Source organism: Lycium barbarum, chromosome 3 (assembly GCF_019175385.1).
Source record: "Lycium barbarum isolate Lr01 chromosome 3, ASM1917538v2, whole genome shotgun sequence".
Classification (NCBI taxonomy): domain Eukaryota; kingdom Viridiplantae; phylum Streptophyta; class Magnoliopsida; order Solanales; family Solanaceae; genus Lycium; species Lycium barbarum.
The window spans coordinates 66,702,695-66,721,637 of record NC_083339.1 but is presented as its reverse complement, the minus strand read 5'-3'; positions in this window follow the sequence as shown (position 1 = coordinate 66,721,637).

Sequence of the window (18,943 nt, the reverse complement as noted above, 5' to 3'; positions counted from 1 at the left end):
GCCGCGACGAGCACCCGGTGCTACCCCACCCGGGAACCCCTTAACACACATTCACATAATATCTAGGCGATTCATAAATCAAGTCATGCATTCTAGTCATCAATCATATTAGTCCCGTTGGGCGACAATCATCTTGGATAACATCATAGGCATCTATGCCACATCAAATGTACAAGGCCGACGAGGCCAACAAAATGATATACAAAACATAGGCCGACAAGGCCAAACATATCTACCCACATACACATGTCTACGAGCCTCTAAGAAGAGTATACATATCACATGAGCGGGACAGGACCCCGCTATGCCCATAACTATATACACAAAATAATAAGTACCCAAAAGATATGGCTCCGAATGAAATGGAGCTCTGCTATGTAATCTCTGAGAAAGCTGTTGTGGATCAAGTCTGTCTCCCTGTGCACCTGCGGGCATGACGCAGCATCCACAAATAAAAGGACGTCAGTACGAAGAATGTACCGAGTATGTAAAGCATGATCAACATCGATATAGAAGCATAATGAACCACATGTGAAGTAGCATAGGAGGGGGGGACAATAATATCATCATCATGGCACTTACTTGCTTTCCATAGAGACATTCCGTTTCTATTGCGTATCCGCATACATACATCCATATCCGTACTTAATTGCCCTCATAATCATTTACATCTCATACACACACACACACACACACACAAACATATATATATATATATATATACAGGCATACATAGCGTACCCGACCATAGAGGTTCGGTGTTTCATACATACCTGGCCAACCAAGGCTCAAGGTTATATCTACCTGGCCCTACCAAGGCTTATGGGTTATCCGTACCATCTGCAGATGTGTGCGCGCGTTACGTAATCATATACATACTCTAGACATATTCATATACATATATTCTACCCGGCATTATAAGCTCGGGGTTCCATTGTAGCCCTTCATAAGCACATAAACATATATAATAGCTCATAAGCATCTTTGGCATCATTTTGCTCTCATCATCATACTATCATCACCATTATCGTTACATCTATATTATAGGCTTATTCGTCATGTGAGGAACTTAGTACAATCGTAGTGCATATCAAGCATCGTGAGCTTACTAGCTCGGAATATAAGTCATTGAAGACATCATAAGATTATAGAGGATTTGAGGTTTGGCCAAAGAACCATGCCTTATGAAAGAAGGGTTAGCCTTACATACCTTTTCTTTGAACTATTCTACACTTGCACGTACTCCTTGGATGCTCACGTTTCTACCTTCATTAAAGTCGTACTATCATTAGAATCGACAATTAGCACACATGGCTAAAGCAAGAGAAAATCGGACAGCATTTCCTTTATTTATACGACATTCCTCCATATCGTAATTCACTTCCAAACGTCAACAATACATTCACAATATCATAACAATGGCCATTAATCATCCACATTATCTAGGTTTCTCAATTCACTTTCATTTATCCATATTCATGGTCACAACACCCAACTTCGTGCATTCATTTACAATGTCTATTTCATGGTCTTAACGTCATTTATAACACATTCATGTCACAACACAACAACAATCATGATTCAATTCGAACTATTTCTCAAAACGTCATTATTCATCATTCATGACCCATTTTGCTATACTCTTCTAATGTCCAAGCATTTTAACTCTCAAATACCTCAAACAACATATAAATATCTTGAATCTTACCTTAGAAGTTGTAGGAACAAGCCTTAGTTGATAATACTCCACTTGAGCAAAAACCCTAGTTTTCCTCCATTTGGATTTCTTGACTTGAATGGCCTTTAAAGGGTTTCCTTACTCTTGATTCACTTGGTTTATGTTATTGATGGCTTATAATCCTTGAAAACTTGTGTAATAAATGAAGAGAGATGTTTTAGAGGGAAGGATGAAATGTGGAAATGATTTCATGAACTTGGTCCCTTATTAAATAACCCATCACTGATCTGTCGGGGTCCATTATACGGTCCGTATAATTGACAGTAAAACGTGCCTTTCCTTCACCCTTCACTGTGACCATTTGAAGGTTCATTATACGGGCCGTAAAAATTTATACGGTTCGTATAATTGACCGTAAAATTGCACCAGTGAGAAACCTTCGCTGTGATGGTTTTACGGTCCATTATACGGTCCGTAAAACATTATACGGTCCGTATAATGTGCCGTAAAACTCACCAGTCCACTGAACTTGTTCTCGTCACTTCATTGATCTCCAATCCTTATGGAACCTTCTTAACACTTCATTAGAAATCTAAGGGACGTTATAACTCTTTCCCAAAATGCCCTTAAGTCATCATTAACCCGATACTCATATTTCACTAGTTCATTCACTTGCGTACCAACGGAAGACTTTCCGAGGTGTAACACCTGTGCTCTGCCCGGACCTGTGGCTGCTACTCTTGCGCCCCTACCTGCTGGATCGGCTGGTATAGCTCTGGCTTGTGCTAACCCGTGCACCAATTTAGCACCTGTGCCATAACATCTGGTATACCCTGAGCAACTGCATCTCTTGGTGGAACTGGTACTACCGTTAGCTGGGCTAGTGCAGCAGCACCTCCCGCTGCCTCGTTAGGAGCCACTGGAGGCATGGGATCAACCACTGGGACGCCGCCCCCAGCTGGGGCCATCCCTCCGCTAGCTCCTCTGCCTCCAACCTCTACCTCTAGTTATTGTCGCGTGTGTTCTCGCCATCTGCAAAATAATGAAGGATGGTTAGATACAAATTTGAATCAACAGATACCAATTGGAATATAGTAGCACGAAAGAAAGAAAGAAATAAAATGGAGTTTTCCTAGTGTCCGGTAGCCTCTCGAAGATAAGTACAGATTTCTCCGTACCGATCCACAAGACTCTACTAGACATGTCCTTATACGATGATATCGACAAACCTAAGGCTCTGATACCAAATCTGTCACGACCCAACCCGCCATCACTGGTGTTATATCCCGTATTTTTGAACGTCAGATTATTAACTGAGGTGGGGCCCACACGTCAATATTTTTTTTGAGACACGTGACAAGTTATATGAATCGCATATGTAAAGTAAAACACAACTTGTGAAGGGCCTTGGGGCCAAATCAAAGTGTAAGCCCTCCAAACGAATTTTTTAAGAAAACGTTTTCGGATGACCTGACTTGGAGGGGCAAAAACGGCATTATAAGTCTGGAATTTGGGAAAATGCCCAGAAATAAAAGTTGTAGATAATTGAAATAGCTTTCCCACGGTAGGTCGTGGGCCTATAGGTGACATCGGGATAAGGAGATATGAACATATTAAGGCGGAAAGGTCAAGCTGGGCAGTGAAATGGGCCCAACCCGATTCCAATCCGGGTCAGGCCCATTTCCTTGTTATTTAAGGGAGGTTTCAGCCTCCTCCTCCACATTTTCAGATCAGAAAAGATCCAGAAAATTCTATAGAGAGAGAGGGAGGAAAGACTTAGAGAGATAAATAAAGTTTGATCAAAATCTGAGCCCCGAATCCCGAAGCCCATGAAGAGGAAAGTGTTCTACGTCGCGTTGCCTTCGATTTGAGCTAAAAATCAACTAAAAATAACAGGGTGGACGTGGTAGCTGTGCACTTAAGGTATGATTAAGGCTCTTTTTCATTGCCAACAAGTTTATTTAAAGTTTCAACGGAATAGAACGGGAAAATAGCGATATAAATTCGTCCGTTGGCATTGAAATTGATTGTAGAAGATTATGTCATTTTAATATGATTTTATGATATTATGGAAATGAAGTTGTTAAGATGTGAATTATGATTATGGTTGATGAAATTGGAAGGTGGAAATATGTTATGAATATGTATGTTGAAGATTTGAAATTTTGGATGGATTATGGTTTGGTGGAAAATTTGTATATTTTGTATATCAGGTGAATATTGTATAGAAATGATATGAAATACTTCCAAATCACATTGTAATGGTCTTGATTAATGATGAATATGGAAATGTTGATACTAGTTTGGGTTTGTGAAGTTGAAGTGGAAGTTGTTGGACCATGTGGAAAACAAGGCTAGTTATGCCATACTATGTGTTTTGTAATGCTTGTTGTTGTTAGTGATGTTGTTGTTGGGTTGCTGTGTTGATATATTAAGCCGAGCTAAGTCTCGGGGATGTCATATATATAGGGGAAATGTTGCCGAAATTTCGGTAGGCAATTATGTGATTAAGCTTAGATTCTCGAAAAGCTTGAAATTGACAATTGGTAAACATATGACCATTTGTAGATTCTGGACGAAATTGGAATTGAAGCCAAGCGAGCGTAGGGCGCAATCGAGGTATGTAAAGTCTTCCCCTTTGTTCTTTGGCATGTCCTAGATGTACTAGGTCAAGATCGGAGACTCGGGGGCGATTCTGCTCATAGAAACTCGAGATTGATTTTTGGTACTATTCATTCAATTCAATTGAAGTTCAAAAGGCGCATTTTGCTAGAAAAGTGGTTAAACCTCCATAACTTGTACAAATGTAACCCGATCACTATGAAACCTTCCTGGATGACTCCGTAGAGTCTAATGGGCGTGATTCTTTTCCGCCTCCTCGACTTGGCCCGAGGTGGGCCCGCTATTCCTCGATGCCTCTCTTATTGTTCTGTCTGTCTTATTCCCATACGATAAGTCGAGGAAACTTATGGCTATTGTTCCGACTACTAAACGGGAGTTATTTTAACGAACCTGAATTGATTTAATGTTCATGGAAACAATTACGGGGACAGAAACCCTGATATAAATTCTGTATGGCTTTAGCCAATGTACTCGTGTCCGGAGCTCGCAGGTAGCTCCTGGTTATTATGTTGTTTACTATACGATAGGTGCTATGACCACCTTTATGAGCTTTATAAAATATATATTTTTGACATCTAAAACGTTTTGAAAATATTACCCTGATATTTTGGATAAACTACTTACCTCCCGTACTTACTGATATACGATTTTGGTATACCTGAATCTTGGGTGATGTATGATCCTGGCGTGTGTGATTATGTTAGGAAAGTGATAATTTGGCATTCTGTATGGTTGTTTTCTGTTTTACCGAGTCCCGGGCCGGTTATGTGAATATGCGCATATGTAATATTGGCCGCTGGACCTTCGACCGCGGCGTGTCCGACATTGACAGCTGGACCCTTAACTGCTTCATGCCGGACGTGTGGCATTGACTGCTGGACCCTTGACCGCGGCTGCCGCACTTGTGATTGTGCCTGACATAGACCGCTGGACCCTTGACCGCGGTATGTCAAATGTGTGATTGTGACCGCTGGACCCTCGACCGCGGTATGTGTGATTATAACCGCTGGACCCTTGGCAGCGGTACGTGTGATAGTGACCGCTGGGTACTTGGCCGCGGTATGCGTGGTAACGACCGCTGGACTTATGGCCGCGGAAATTGTGCGTTGATTCTTTTATATGTGTGAAACAAAAATGTTTTTCAAAAGAAAGTAAAGCATTTTGACATTCTTACTGCCGTATTTGCCTGCTGGAACCTCTTGGGTATGACTTGTGCACTAGAGGCGACCCTGTGGCGACCTGGTTATTCGTGCACACCCCAGTGCACTGTCCATTGCGCCCCTCACTAAAGGGCCGAAACCTGAGGTAAATGTATACTACCTGTGCTTGTGTAAGTTTATGATTCTACATGCATGGTTCTGCCTGTTACATTTCTGGACAGCGGATTCGGAGAATGATTCTGTTGGTGTTGCTTCTGCATGATTGAGCCGGACTATGCTTCAGTCGGCTATAGTTCTACACCCCTAGCTTCGGTTGCGGGTATGTCAGTCGCACTCTGTGCCCCGATCCGCACGATGATCCTGCCAGTTAGGCTTTGTACCTCTGTTTCATATCACGATTCAGACGGCTACACCCCGTGCTAATGATATATATCGTGGTCCTGGCCACACACTCTGTATTTCCGTTTCGGACTTGGATCCGATACTACCTGTTCTATTTCTATACTTCTGGCTCGGTTTTGCTTATATTGTTATATTTCCGCTTTACATACTCGGTACATTTCCGTACTGACCCCCTGTTCTTCGGGGGCTGCGTTTCATGCCGCGCAGGTACTCCCAGTTGAGTTGAGGACAGATGGAAGATTTTCCAGTGCAGATGGCAAGCTCCATTTGTTCCCGGAGTGCTGCCGAGTCAGATTCTGTATGTTATGCTTTTGGGATCTTATTAGAGACTTTGCAAACAGTGTCGTGGGTATTGGTTGTCTGTCTGTGTACGTAATGAATTTTGTATGATCACAAATTTGTTCGGCTTGAAAGCCACGAGAAAGAATATTTCTGAAAGAAAAGTTTTGCTATGTACTTTATTATTTGTTTTAAAGAAAAAAAAAGTTGACGTGATTTTATGTGCAGCGAGAGTCTGAGGGTTCGCTCGGCCCTAAGTAAGGGTCGGGTGCCCATCACACCCCAGCGAGGTCGGGGTGTGACAGAGTGGTATCAGAGCAGGTCTGTCCTAGGGGTTGTCTGCAAAGTCGTGTCCGGTAGAGTCCTGTTTATGGTGTGTTGCGCGCCACATCTATAAACAAGAGACTACGGGGCATCTAGGGATTGTTGATCTTCTTTGAATCCTGGACCGTGCGATAGAGCCAGCTGTAGGAAAGGAATTTCCTTTTTACTAACCCTTAATTTCAGCTGGAGAACAGTATCGACATAAGGCAACAACTGATGATATTAGAGGCTACACAGTATACCGGTAAGCAACGGTGTGAAAGACGTATGTCGGACAAGGTGTTTGAAGTATGATTGATACGTAAGGGTAAAAATTGAAGAGGAGAGTAAACAGGAATGTGTCACCGGTGCCGCCGTAAGGTAAGTCTCGACCTCTTTATACTTTCATTTGAAATTGTTAGCCCTGTGTGGCTATGATGCGATATGATGTGATGTATATATACGTATATGTGTTGGCCCTGTGAGGCGTGGTTGGTATTTCCTGTGTACAGGTTTTGCGATAGTGAGAAATACAGAGGAACCTCTGCCCAAATTTTTCTAAAAATACGAGGAGGAAAATGAGATATAAATTCTTAACAAGTCTTGAAGGTCGATATCGATAGGGCAAAAAAATGCCTAACGATCATGTTTCCTCTAATTGGAAGAATGCAAAGTGTATGACGGGCCATCGAGAATTGAGCAGTTCGCTCACGCCTCAGAATTATATATGTATGCATAGAGGTAAACATTGAGGATTTACGGGGGCGGCCCGGTAACCAGAAAAGTAAAAGAATATTCTCTAGATCGGGGTGAGACCCGCTACGAGAACGTTTTGAAAGTTGCTAAGACCCCGAGTTGCCTTAAATTGTGTGACAAAGGTCGTGCGGGACCGTCGACGCAATTATATCAGCATTAACGTGTCAAAATGTGTGAAGGTTACGAAGTTAAGTGTGCTAGGGCCAGAGCAATTTTGGGATGGGTGACCCCCTGGGAAGTATACCAAAATTTTCATGAATGTAGAAGTGAAAGACAGATAGGAAATCTGGGGTAACCCCAAAGGAAAGTAGAAGGCACTGAGCGATTGAAAACCCTAAATAGGTCGAGTAGGCCAAGGCAGACTCGGCTGGTGAAAGAGAAAGGAAACGCAATACAGCCCTTGGATCAGAGTAAGTTTGAAAAAGCATTTGGAAATATTTTGTGAGTAAAATGGCAGTAAATGCATAGATATGCATATGATGTCTCATTCATGACTGTACCAATCTGTAGTGGGCCCCAGCGGCCAGTGTTACGATATCTGAAGAATGTTAGCTAAACAAAATTCGGGAGACAAGTAAAAGGTGGGATGTAGAGATGTCATGAAGTAAACGAGTACTGAACTCGTTACAATAAGAGTGGAAGTTTCTGATGCGACAATATTAATGAAAAGGAGAAAAGTAGGTAAGCGGAGGAAAAAGAGATAGCGATTGCAACTTTTGGAAATCTTCGAAGGAAAGACGGGTACCTCCCCGGATGTATCAGGAGACCCCATAAGGTCAGTTTAACATTCGAGGACGAATGTTCTAAAGGGGGGGAGGATGTTATATCCCGTATTTTTGAACGTCAGATTATTAACTGAGGTGGGGCCCACACGTCAATATATTTTTTTGGGACACGTGACAAGTTATATGAATCGCATATGTAAAGTAAAAAACAACTTGTGAAGGGCCTTGGGGCCAAATCAAAGTGTAAGCCCTCCAAACGAATGTTTTAAGAAAACGTTTTCGGATAACCTGAATTGGAAGGGCAAAAATGGCATTATAAGTCTGGAATTTGGGAAAACGCTCAGAAATAAAAGTTGTAGAAAATTGAAATAGCTTTCCAACGGTAGGTCGTGGGCCTATAGGTGACATCGGGATAAGGAGATATGAACATTTTAAGGCGGAAAGGTCAAGATGGGCAGTGAAATGGGCCCAACCCGATTCCAATCCGGGTCAGGCCCATTTCCTTGTTATTTAAGGGAGGTTTCAGCCTCCTCCTCCACATTTTCAGATCAGAAAAGATCCAGAAAATTCTATAGAGAGAGAGGGAGGAAAGACTTAGAGAGATAAATAAAGTTTGATCAAAATCTGAGCCCCGAATCCCGAAGCCCATGAAGAGAAAAGTGTTCTACGTCGCATTGCCTTCGATTTGAGCTAAAAATCAACTAAAAATAAGAGGGTGGACGTGGTAGCTGTGCACTTAAGGTATGATTAATGCTCTTTTTCATTGCCAACAAGTTTATTTAAAGTTTCAACGGAATACAACGAGAAAATAGAGATATAAATTCGTCCGTTGGCATTGAAATTGATTGTAGAAGATTATGTCATTTTAATATGATTTTATGATATTATGGAAATGAAGTTGTTAAGATGTGAATTATGATTATGGTTGATGAAATTGGAAGGTGGAAATATGTTATGAATATGTATGTTGAAGATTTGAAGTTTTGGATGGATTATGGTTTGGTGGAAAATTTGTATATTTTGTATATCATGTGAATATTGTATAGAAATGATATGAAATACTTCCAAATCACATTGTAATGGTCTTGATTAATGATGAATATGGAAATGTTGATACTAGTTTGGGTTTGTGAAGTTGAAGTGGAAGTTGTTGGACCATGTGGAAAAACAAGGCTAGTTATGCCATACTATGTGTTTTGTAATGCTTGTTGTTGTTAGTGATGTTGTTGTTGGGTTGCTGTGTTGATATATTAAGCCGAGCTAAGTCTCGGGGATGTCATATATATAGGGGAAATGCTGCCTAAATTTCGGTAGGCAATTATGTGATTAAGCTTAGATTCTCGAAAAGCTTGAAATTGACAATTGGTAAACATGACCATTTGTAGATTCTGGACGAAATTGGAATTGAAGCCAAGCGAGCGTAAGGCGCAATCGAGGTATGTAAAGTCTTTCCCTTTGTTCTTTGGCATGTCCTAGATGTACTAGGTCAAGATCGGATCCTCGGGGGCGATTCTGCTCATAGAAACTCGAGATTGATTTTTGGTACTATTCATTCAATTCAATTGAATTTCAAAAGGCGCATTTTGCTAGAAAAGTGGTTAAACCTCCATAACTTGTACAAATGTAACCCGATCACTATGAAACCTTCCTGGATGACTCCGTAGAGTCTAATGGGCGTGATTCTTGTCCGCCGCCTCGACTTGGCCCGAGGTGGGCCCGCTATTCCCCGATGCCTCTCTTATTGTTCTGTCTGTCTTATTCCCATACGATAAGTCGAGGAAAGTTATGGCTATTGTTCCGACTACTAAACGGGAGTTATTTTAACGAACCTGAATTGATTTAATGTTCATGGAAACAATTACGGGGACAGAAACCCTGATATAAATTCTGTATGGCTTTAGCCAATGTACTCGTGTCCGAAGCTCGCAGGTAGCTCCTGGTTATTATGTTGTTTACTATACGATAGGTGCTATGACCACCTTTATGAGCTTTATAAAATATATTTTTTTTGACATCTAAAACATTTTGAAAATATTACCCTGATATTTTGGATAAACTACTTACCTCCCGTACTTACTGATATACGATTTTGGTATACCTGAATCTTGTGTGATGTATGATCCTGGCGTGTGTGATTATGTTGGGAAAGTGATAATTTGGCATTCTGTATGGTTGTTTTCTGTTTTACCGAGTCCCGGGCCGGTTATGTGAATATGCGCATATGTAATATTGGCCGCTGGACCCTCGACCGCGGCGTGTCCGACATTGACAGCTGGACCCTTGACCGCGTCATGCCGGACGTGTGGCATTGACTGCTGGACCCTTGACCGCGTCTTCCGCACTTGTGATTGTGCCTGACATAGACCGCTGGACCCTTGACCGCGGTGTGTCAAATGTGTGATTGTGACCGCTGGACCCTCGACCGCGGTATGTGTGATTATAACCGCTGGACACTTGGCCGCGGTACGTGTGATAGTGACCGCTGGGTACTTGGCCGCGGTATGCGTGGTAGCGACCGCTGGACTTATGGCCGCGGAAATTGTGCGTTGATTCTTTTATATGTGTGAAACAAAAATGTTTTTCAAAAGAAAGTAAAGCATTTTGACATTCTAACTGTCGTATTTGCCTGTTGGAACCTCTTCGGTATGACTTGTGCACTAGAGGCGACCCTGTGGCGACCTGGTTATTCCTGCACACCCCAGTGCACTGTCCATTGCGCCCGTCACTAAAGGGCCAAAACCTGAGGTAAATGTATACTACCTGTGCTTGTGTAAGTTTATAATTCTACATGCATGGTTCTGCCTGTTACATTTCTGGACAGCGGATTCGGAGAATGATTCTGTTGGTGTTGCTTCTGCATGATTGAGCTGGACTATGCTTCAGTCGGCTATAGTTCTACACCCCTAGCTTCGGTTGCGGGTATGTCAGTCGCACTCTGTGCCCCGATCCGCACGATGATCCTGCCAGTTAGGCTTTGTACCTCTGTTTCATATCACGATTCAGACGGCTACACCCCGTGCTTATGATATATATCGTGGTCCTAGCCACACACTCTGTATTTCCGTTTCGGACTTGGATCCGATACTACCTGTTCTATTTTTATACTTCTGGCTCGGTTTTGCTTATATTGTTATATTTCCGCTTTACATACTCGGTACATTTCCGTACTAACCCCTTGTTCTTCGGGGGCTGCGTTTCATGCCGCGCAGGTACTCGCAGTTGAGTTGAGCACAGATGGAAGATGTTCCAGTGCAGCTGGCAAGCTCCATTTGTTCCCGGAGTGCTGCCGAGTCAGATTCTGTATGTTATGCTTTTGGGATCTTATTATAGACTTTGCAGACAGTGTCGTGGGTATTGGTTGTCGGTCTGTGTACGTAATGAATTTTGTATGATCACAAATTTTTTCGGCTTGAAAGTCACGAGAAAGAATATTTCTGAAAGAAAAGTTTTCCTATGTACTTTATTATTTGTTTTAAAGAAAAAAAAAGTTGACGTGATTTTATGTGCAGCGAGAGTCTGAGGGTTCGCTCGGCCCTAAGTAAGGGTTGGGTGCCCATCACACCCCAGCGAGGTCGGGGTGTGACAACTGGCACCCAACTAAATCTTGGTGGGTGAACCAACACACGAGTCATCTATTCATTCAAGTCTGATCTTATAATAACCAAGTCCACTAGTTATTACTCATTCAAGAATCAAATAAAACAAAATAAGTCATGCCATAAATACTGAAGTAAGTGCGGAAGTTCTAACTATTACAAAATTCCTAAAATTCGAAAGTCATCGTATAGGGCACTAAGTCTTCATTATAACTCCTTCTTAACACTTATGGAACCTTCTTAACACTTATGGAACCTTTTTAACACTTGTTTAACACATCATTAGCAACCTAAGGGACGTTAAAACTCTTTCCCAAAATTCCCTTAAGTCATCATTAGCCCGATACTCGTATTTCACTAGTTCATTCACTTGCGTACCAACGGAAGATTTTCCGAGGTGTAACATTCTTCCCCCCTTAAGAACATTCGTCCTCGAATGTTAAGCATTCGGGGATTCTAAAGAAATTTCGCCAGAATTTCCCTTATAATATGGCACTACCAACCTGTCACAACAACCCATAATATCGATGCCTCGCAGGGCCACAACACAATAGCATTTAAAATTTGGCCACACACGACCGAAAAGCATAAAAAGGAAATCATACATACCTTATGATTTTGACGTCTCATCTTGGCCCTCGTCCAAAGGCTGAAATAAATGTGGGTATTTGGATCGCATATTTTCTTCCGCTTCCCATGTCATTTCCTCTCGATTGTTATTTCTCCACAAAACCTTAACTGAGGCCACTTCTTTGTTTCTAAGCCTCCGTACTTGCCTATCTAATATGGAAATGGGTATTTCATCATAAGTTAACTTTTCTGTCACTTGAACATCATTTACTCGGACGATCCTCGTAGGAACTCCAACACATTTCTGAAGCATCGAGACATGGAAAACTGGATGGACTGACTCCAAGTCTGGAGGTAGATCTAACTCATAGGCCATTTTGCCTATTTTGCGCACAATCTCATAAGGCCCTATATACCGGGGACTAAGCTTCCCCTTTCTGCCAAATCTCATAACGCCCTTCATTGGCGACACTTTCAAGAATACCCAATCTTTAATTTGGAACTCTAAGTCCCTTCGACGATTATCCGCATAGGACTTTTGGCGACTTTAAGCCGCTAGCAACCGATCTTGTATGAGCTTGACTTTCTCTATGGCTTGCTGGACCAAGTCTGGCCCGACCAATTTAGTCTCGCCTACCTCGAACCACCCAATTGGGGATTTACATTTTCGCCTATATAAAGCCTCATACGGTGCCATTTGAATGCTAGAATGATAACTATTATTGTAAGCAAATTCAATGAGTGGCAAATGATCATCCCAACTACCTCCAAAATCTATCATACATGTCCGTAACATATCTTCAAGAGTCTGAATAGTACGTTCGGCTTGCCCATCGGTCTGTGGGTGAAATGCCGTGCTAAGGCTCACTTTGGTCCCTAGACCCTCTTGGAAAGGCGTCCAAAAATTAGCTGTAAACTGAGTTCCTCTGTCTGAGATAATCGATACTGGAACACTATGGAGTCTCACTGGTACGTCGTCATTCTGACTGGTAAGAAATGAGCTGATTTAGTGATTCTATCCACAATCACCCATATGGAATCATACTTACGTCGAGTACGGGGTATGCCTGTAATGAAATCCATGTTAATCACTTCCCACTTCCAAGTTGGGATTTCTATAGCTTGCAACAATCCGCCCGGCTTTTGGTGCTCGATTTTTACTTGTTGGTAATTAGGACATTGAGCCACAAATTCCGTGACATCTCTCTTCATCCCATTCCACCAATATACAGACTTGAGATCATGATACATTTTCGTCGCTCCGGGGTGGACAGAATAACGGAAACAATGAGCTTCTCTCAATATTTAGTGGCGTAGCCCCGCCACATCGGGAACACATAATCTGCCTCGACATCGAAGGACTCCGTCTCCTGAAACATCAAATGATGACTCCTCTTTCTGAGGGAGTGTATCTCTGTACTGCATTAGCATGGGATCCTCATATTGACGCTCCTTCACCTCTGCTACTAGCGACGAGACTGCAGAATTCTGAATAGTAGCTCCGCTGCTACCTGAGTCCACTACTCGGACTCCTAGGTTGGCTAACTGTTGGAGCTCACGGGTCATTTCTCTCTTCTCTGGTCGTACGTCACTTAGACTTCCCATCGATCTACGGCTAAGAGCATCAGCCACAACATTTTCCTTTCCGGGGTGATATAAGATATCAACATCATAGTCTTTTAGCAACTCTAGCCATCGTCGTTGCCGCAAATTCAACTCTTTCTGCTTGAAGAAATACTGGAGACTCTTATGATCGGTATAAATATCCACATGGACACCATATAAATAATGTCTCCATATCTTTAATGCATGAACCACTGTAGCCAATTCTAAATCATGGGTCGGATAATTCTGCTCATGTTTCCGCAGTTGCCTTGAAGCATATGCAACCACTTTACCGTGTTGCATCAATACACAGCCTAGCCCGACACCTGAAGCATCACAATAAACAACATATCCTTCCAATCCCTCTGTGTTACACCTCGGAAATTTTCCGTTGGTACGCAAGTAAATGGACTAATGATGTGTGCGAGGAGTGCGAGTGTATAATGTTTCATGGGAAATGTATGTGAAGGGATGTGGATGATTAGAATGAGAAGTCGAGAAATGAGAAAAATTGAAAGTTGGCAAAACTGCCCAGTGGTCGTATATTGCAAATTACGGACCGTAAAGTGCAATACGGTCCGTAAACTGGCAGTCGTAAACTGCCATGCAAAGCTTCAGCTTTCTGCCCAGTGGTCGTATAGTGCAAAATACGGACCGTAAAGTGCAATACGGTCCGTAAACTTGAAGTCGTAAACTGGCATGTCCAACTTCAACTTTCTGCCAGCTGAAGAAGAGGTATAATACGACCTGGTGGACGGACCGTAAAGTGATTTACGGCCCGTAAACCATGGTCGTAAATCACCATGCATGCAGGCCAAAGTCTCTGGTCCTGCTTAAGCTTAAAGACGACCATGAGGGACGGTCCGTAAAGTGGAATACGGACCGTAAACCTCCATGGACGACCACTGTTCACCCAGCACAGATTTTCCAATTCATTAAATATGAGGATCAAGACTTATTTTATTTCATTACAACATTACACCACTTCTCTCTAGAACTTCTCTCTTCATTTATTATATGAGTTTTCAAGGATTATAAGCCATCAATAACATTAAGACAAGTGAATCAAGGGTAAGGGAATCATCAAGGATCATCCAAGTCAAGAAATCCAAATGGAGAAAAACTAGGGTTTTGCTCAAAGAAGAGTATTATCAACCAAAGCTTGTTCCTACAACTTCTAAGGTAAGATTCATGATTTTTACAAGATGTTTAAGGTATTGGAGAATTAAAATACATGGATTGTAGAAAAATGTGGTCAACTAGGTCATGAATGATGAATAGTGACATTTTGAGGAATAGTTTGAATTGAGTTATGAATGTTGTTGTGTTGTGATATGAATGTGTTATAAATGGTATTAAGATCATGAACTAAACACTTTAGACGAATGGACGAAGATGGGTGTTGTGACCATGAATGTGGGTGAATTAGAGGCAAATTGAGGAATCTAGATAATGTGGATAATGTGAATGACTAATGACCATTGTTATGATATTAATGAAGGTATAAACGCTAGCATTGGAAGGAAATGTGCAAGTGTAGAATAGTCCGACGAAAAGGTAAGTAAGGCTAACCCTTCTTTCATAAGGCATGGTTCTTGGCCAAACTCCTAATTCCTCTATATGAGTATGTTGTCTTCACATGATTGACATTCCGAACTCATAAGCTCACGACCCTTGATATGTACTATGATTATACTATGTTCCTCGTATGACGAGTAAGTCCATAATGTAGATGTAACGATAATGATGAGGATAGTAATGATGAAGAGAGTAAAATAAGATTAGAGATGCTTACGAGCTATGATATATGTATATGTATGCCTATGAAGGGATATGATAAGACCCTGAGCTTATGATGTCGGGTAAGACTATATGTATATGACTATGTATAAAGTATGTATACGATTACGAAACGCGCGCACACCTCTGCAGATGGTACGGATAACCCTGATGCCTTGGTAGGGCCAGGTATGTATGATCTTGAGCCTTGGTTGGCCAAGTATATATATAAAACACCGATCCTATAAGGTCGGGTATGCTATGTAAATGCTATGTATATGAAATGACTATGTATATAATATGAATATGAATGTGGTAAGACTATGTATAACGATACGAATAAGGACATGTATACGAATATGAGCACAAGTATGGTACGAGTATTATTATGGGATACGAACGACGATGTATGCAAGTAAGCGACATGATTATGATGATATTACTGTCTCCCCTCCTATGCTATTTTCATATGATATCTATTATGCTTCTATATTGATGTTGATCATGCTTTACATACTCAGTACATTCTTCGTACTGACGTCATTTTGTTTGTGGACGCTGCGTCATACCCGCAGGTGCACAGAGAGACAGACTTGATCCATAGCTGCTTATTCAGAGATTGCATAGCAGAGCTCCATTTCTTTCGGAGCCGTAACTTTTGGGTACTTATTCTTTTGTGTATATAATTATGGGCATAGCGGGGTCCTGTCCCGCTCATACGATATGTCATACTCTTAGAGGCTCGTAGTCATGTGTATGTGGGTAGAGATGTTCGGCCATGCCGGCCCATGTTTTGTATATCTTTTGTTAGCCACGTCGGCCTTGTACTTATGATGTGGCACGGATGCCTATGATATGTTAAATGATGATGGTCGTCTAATGGGTTCAATATGATTAACGATAAGAAAAGCATGGATTGACTTATGGTTCACCTAGATGTTATGTTATGTACGATAAGGGGGTGCTCGGGTGGGGTAGCACCGGGTGCTCGTCGCGGCCCCCTAGCCGGGTCGTGACAAAAGTGGTATCAGAGCAGTTCAGTCCTAGGATGTGTCTACGAGTCGTGTCTAGTAGAGTCTTGGTTATTGGTGTGTTGCGCGCCACACTTATAAACGAGAAGCTGCAGATATTTTAGGAATATGTGACCTTCTTTCTTCATAAGAATCGTGCGATAGAGCTATGATGTAAGAAATTCTTGTTCCTAAATCATGTGTTGTGTATTTCAGAGATGCCTAAAAAGAAAAAGGCTACAGCAGCCCAAAAGGGCAAGACGGTGGCAGAAAAGCGGGCTGAAAGAGCACCGCCACCGGTAGTAGAGGAAGATGAGTCCCAGAGTGCGGCTCAATCTCAGTCCTCCCAGACAGTGCCTATTACTGAGGAGCACGTGGGAGCCTCAGCCCCAGCTCCAGCTCCTCCACCGAACGCCTCGGGCTAAGACGTGAGAGAGGCCATTAATTTGTTGACTCAGTTGGTTGCGGCCCAGACTCAGAGGCCAAGCGCTGGGCAAGGTGACAGGGCTGTTAGTGCAAGGGCCCGTGACTTCATTGCTTTGAAACCCCCGGAATTCTTTGGGTCGAAACCGGAGGAAGATCCCCAGGACTTCATTGATGGTATGCTAAGGACGCTCCGGTTGATACATGCTTCGAACACCGAATCGGTGGAGCTAGCGTCATATAGATTGAGGGATGTCTCAATCCAGTGGTATACGGTTTGGATGGCTTCGCGGGGAGCCAATGCACCTCCACCGGTATGGCAAGAGTTTGTTGACGCTTTTCTCCGTCATTATATGCCCCCAGAAGTTCGGCGAGCTAGGGTCGATAAATTCTTGAATCTGAGGCAAGATAACATGAGTGCTACAGAGTATAGTCTCCGCTTTAACTCCTTGGCCAGGTATGCTTCGGCCATGGTAACAGATTTGGGTGATCGGGTGCACCGGTTTGTGAAAGGCCTAGGGCCACACTTGATGGATAAATGCTTAACTGCGTCCCTTCAGTATGGCATGGATATTGCACGCATTCAGGAACATGCTCAGGAATTAGAGGAACACCTACAGCAGCGGAGAAATGAACGTGAGCAAGATAGGGGACATAGCAAGAGAGCTAGACTTTCAGGTTCGAGGAGCGAGTCCAGGGGTGGACACAGACAGCAGCTTCCCAGCCATTCAGGTTATTCTATGACCAGTCCACCTCCACGGTTTTCAGGCCAGGGCCTTGATAGATCTGCTCGTTCAGGGCCGAGTCCGAGTTATACAGGACCTCAGTTCAGAGGTGATTTGGGCCAGTCAAGGCCACCCGTACCACCGTGTTCTCAGTGTGGGAAGATGCATTGGGGTCGATGCCGATTTGGTTCAGATGATTGCTATTCATGTGGTCGGCCAGGCCATATTATGCGTGATTGCCCCTCAGTACATGGTAGAGGTAGGACCCAGCCATCAGGGTCGGTAGCCGGATCTTCGGCATCTGTATGCCCTACGGGGCCAGGTTCACATGCGCCAGCTGGCCATGGTAGAGGCAGAGGGAGAGCTACCAGTACTAGCGGTTCTCAGCACCGTATTTATGCTTTGGCTGGACGCCAAGATCTTGAGTCTTCTCCTGACGTAGTCACAGGTATATTATCGGTATTCTCTCATGATGTATATGCTTTGATTGATCCGGGCTCCACATTATCATATGTTACTCCATATATTGTGGGTCGATTTATAATTGAGCCGGAGTCTATCAAGCTTTTTGAGGTGTCTACACCCGTGGGTGAATCGGTGATAGCTAGCCGAGTGTATAGAGATTGTGTAGTCGTGATATGTGACCACCGTACTATAGCTGACTTGCATGAACTAAAGATGGTAGATTTTGAAGTCATTATGGGCATGGATTGGTTGGCTTCTTGCTACGCCAATGTTGATTGTAGAATGAAAATGGTTCGCTTCCAGATTCCGGGAGAACCAGTCTTAGAATGGAAAGGAAATATGGCGTCACCAAAAGGTAGGTTTATTTCTTATCTAAAGGCAAGGAAGATGATCATGAAAGGGTGCATTTATCACCTAGTGCGAGTTCAAGATGTAGAAGCTGAGTCGCCGACTCTTCAGTCAGTTCCGGTAGTGAATGAATTTCCGGATGTGTTCCCAAAAGAGCTTCCAGGCCTTCCTCCCGAGCGGGAGATTGATTTTGTTATTGACGTGTTGCCAGACACTAAACCCATATCTATTCCTCCCTATAGGATGGCACCCGCAGAGTTGAAAGAGTTGAAGGAGCAATTAAAAGACTTGCTTGAAAAAGGCTTCATTAGGCCTAGTTCATCCCCGTGGGGATCACCCGTATTGTTCGTCCGGAAGAAGGATGGCTCCTTGAGAATGTGCATTGATTATCGGCAATTGAATAAAGTGACAATTAAGAACAAGTATCCCCTCCCGAGGATTGATGATTTATTTGATCAATTGCAAGGTGCCAAATGGTTTTCAAAGATTGATTTGAG